The sequence below is a fragment of the Lolium rigidum genome, chromosome 5, assembly GCF_022539505.1.
Source record: "Lolium rigidum isolate FL_2022 chromosome 5, APGP_CSIRO_Lrig_0.1, whole genome shotgun sequence".
Classification (NCBI taxonomy): Eukaryota; Viridiplantae; Streptophyta; class Magnoliopsida; order Poales; family Poaceae; genus Lolium; species Lolium rigidum.
Genome location: NC_061512.1, coordinates 74951111 through 74954765, shown reverse-complemented (window position 1 = coordinate 74954765; position 3655 = coordinate 74951111). Strand labels below are relative to the sequence as shown.

The window sequence follows — 3655 nt, the reverse complement described above, 5'->3', positions numbered from 1 at the left end:
ACCTTGTCCCCATTGATTTTGTTGTCTTGGATATTGAATGCAATGCATCTTGTCCCATTATATTGGGAAGACCTTTTCTTCGAACTGTTGGTGACACCATTGATATGAAGGAAGGTAATATTAAATATCAATTTCCTCTCAAGAAAGGTATGGAACACTTCCCCAGAAAGAGAATGAAGTTACCTTATGATTCTATTATTAGAACAAATTATGATGTTGATGCTTCATCTCTCGACAATACTTGATACACACTTTCTGCGCCTAGCTGAAAGGCGTTAAAGAAAAGCGCTTATGGGAGACAACCCATTATTTTACTTCTGCACTTTATTTTATATTTGAGTCTTGGAAGTTGTTTACTACTGTAGCAACCTCTCCTTATCTTTATTTTATTGCATTTTTGTGCCAAGTAAAGTCTTTGATAGTAAAGCCAATACTAGATTTGGATTACTGCGCAGGAACAGATTTCTTGCTGTCACGAATTTGAGCAGTAGTCTCTGTAGAAAAATCAAAAAAATCTGCCAATTTACGTGCGTGATCCTCAGATATGTACGCAACTTTAATTCAACTAGTAAAGTTGCACGTGCAATGCACGTTCCCATTAATATAAATTTATTTAGACGCATGACACACAAAATGTCCCAAACTATCGGAAAAAATGGAAATTCAATTATATGAAAACAAGAGCAAAAGAATGTTCTATAAACTGTTAAATCCTATTGAAATATGGTGCCAATTATGTCACATGAAATTCAGGTGAATCAACTAATCAAATTATATCTTAACATTGTTACTTATGTTGCTACTCCTGCTACTCTCACTTCACAGATTAATTATATACAAATGATGGAACAATTATGCTCAAGTCTCTACAAACAACCAAGCCTGTTAGTATGCAACCGCTAAAATACTCACAAAACCTGGTTTTTGCATGGATGTACCGATCACTCGCCATTATCAGCAACACCATTAGACTATAAACAAAAGTTTCCGAAACACCTAGCCGAAGTAGTAAATATAAGTAATGAATGCATCAACCGTGTAGATGAATAACTGGAGGGGCATTTGATTCATAAGTACAAGTAAATAAGCACTTACTCTGTTGTCAAACAGTAAAGATGTAAATAGATCTTTCTCTGTCTAAGCAATCACTAATTACATTAGCATGTTGGATCACTTCATAAATACGTATCCTTAATTCTCCCTCTGCTTTCATGGCACCAAGACATTTTTTTGTGAAGAGACAGGGAGCTTCAATAGCTGACAGATCCTCCATCCAATTTCTATAGTTGATTCCATTCATGCTGCAAGTTTGAAGAATATAGAAGTAACTCTCAGATGCCGGGAACACTTTTTGTGCACATCAACGGAGAAATTCCTGAAGTAGATAAACATTACGCGTAGTTAATAAATTTTAACCAAAATTAAATGAACATGTTGTAGAATAAGGTCTCATATAGTAATACTCTTCTTAATTTCGAACAGCGCTCACAATGATAATCGATTCCAAAATTTAACAATACATGTTTATATCACCTATTCTAGGAGCACATGCACATCAATCCTCTTATATGACTCACACATTCCCATTCAATTAAAATAAACGATAAGTATATCACCAATTCACAATTTCGGGGCAGATGGACTAAATGAAATATCCAAGATAAAGTACAACAGTGTAACACAGGAGCCAAGAACCTTAGCAACATATGGCTATCTAAACATATGTGGTAATATTTATAATAACATTAGGTTTTTTTTTGGAAAAAAGTCTTCTGCAATTCTAGAGGCCAGGCTTTTTCTACAGGCTAATTCCTGTTCTTCTTCTGTACTCATCAGATAATCACCCGGCGGCATTAGCTAATTCAATTTTTTTAAAGGTTTAAAGGCTCAAGTCATGTGAGCATATAACAAAGAATATAAATCTGTCCAAATAGCGCGTGGGTGACCTACATATGTTCCATTAAAACCAGAAAGATGGAAAACACAATTTTCTTACGAAAAGTTAACGGGAAAAAGACGACCGACAAATGCTCATGTAAGTAATCAACTACATGACTCCAAACATTTGTACTTTGCTTTGGGGGTTTAGAACCAGCTAAGATCCTTCTGGATGAACTAAAATCATGTTATGGTATGCACAAAAACAATGTATTTCACCGCAAATGAAGATTGCACTCTATGTCTTACTGTCTTCAAATATATAGAGGTATTGCAGATCTATGGAATTCCAATAGTTCTTGCTTGAGAATGATGGAGGATATGTTGCTTGAGATGAATTGATTATGACTCAAAATACTATGATTAATGATAGGGCAACCATATAATTAATCATGTTAAAAGTTAAGAAGAATGTTCTTCAGGTCCGTACCTTATCTCGTGAACATACTGGTAATCACTACCAAGGTCTCCCCGCCTCCCAGGGCTGCAGAGAATAGAAATGTAATATATATAGGCTCGGTTAAAAAGATACGCATGCTTAGTACAAGAACATACCACTAATGCCTTGGCTACATGGAGTTGGTTGACTGATGAAGGTAAGGGATAGTAGGAGAAAGCGAGAACAATATGGGCGAGGGCGCCGAGACCGGCTAGACCAGGTCTGCTGGCCACAACTACAGTGTCTTGTGGCCATGATGACCAGATAGAGGCGGGTGAAACTGTGATGTATGGCTATGCACCGAGAAAATATGATGATCACTTTTCCTTGCCATCACACTAATACCATAGTTATGATGATCACTTTTCCTTGCCTGATCAGCAATCCCAGTTTGAATCAAAAGAAGTGTTGGGCTTCGAGTTAATCCAATATTAGAAATGACTTTGGTTACGCACTTATGCAAATCTATCTATGTGAATAAGCATTTTCTTTGTTTGAATAGAAGAACATATGTGATGATACTATACATCGTTGCGGAATTTATAGAGTTTTCATTGTAGAGAGTAAAGTTAGAAGATATGTGAAATTCATAATAGGTGCAAATATCATAAACTGGGTAGGAGGTGCATGAAAAGAGTCGATATATGCACATAGTGCAAACAAAATATGTTGCCATTAGGTCAGGTTAGCACAACAACTAAAATAGTTAGCATTCATAGCAATGGAACATTAGTCACACAAACAAGTAAATGAATAGTTCTGACTTGTTTGATATGGGTAACCTAGCTCAGTAAGAAAAGGTAAATGTAAAAATACATGATGCTCAATCTTCCTATGTTTGTAGTTCATGGAAACAAAACTGATCAGTAGTTGTATGTATCACAGAACATAAACTGCACACATGTTCCACAAAATCATTGAGTTTACAGGGAAACCATTTTGAATGTCAGAATCAAGTAAATAAGTGATAGGATCTGAGATCCTACCAGGCCGGTTACGTAGATTGTAGGGGTGGAAGTGTGCTAGACGAGGGAGAGGAAGGCGGCATGGGCAGGGAAGACCGACTCCTCAAGGAGTCGGCAATAACGATCTATAAGATCTGTTTATTGCTTCATCGATATGGTCTATTACAACTTGTATTTATAAGAGAATTGCGAAACCCTAATCTGCTAACTTGGGCTAAGCCCCTAACATAGGCCTGGCCGGTTGGGCCACCAGGCCGGTCATAACATCTCTCCCCGCCTTCTCAAACAGCTCGTCCTCGAGCTGGATAGCTGG

The 3655-nt window shown here is 37.0% G+C and overlaps 1 long non-coding RNA gene across 1 annotated transcript; it reads right to left on the bottom strand.

The window, feature by feature from the left end:
- Positions 1-1233: 1233 nt before the first annotated feature.
- LOC124654936 lies at positions 1234-3145 on the bottom strand. The gene is made up of 3 exons (XR_006988516.1): positions 2494-3145; positions 2369-2422; positions 1234-1375 (listed from the first exon to the last, which is right to left on the bottom strand). It is a non-coding gene; the product is annotated as an uncharacterized LOC124654936 (long non-coding RNA).
- Positions 3146-3655: the final 510 nt, after the last annotated feature.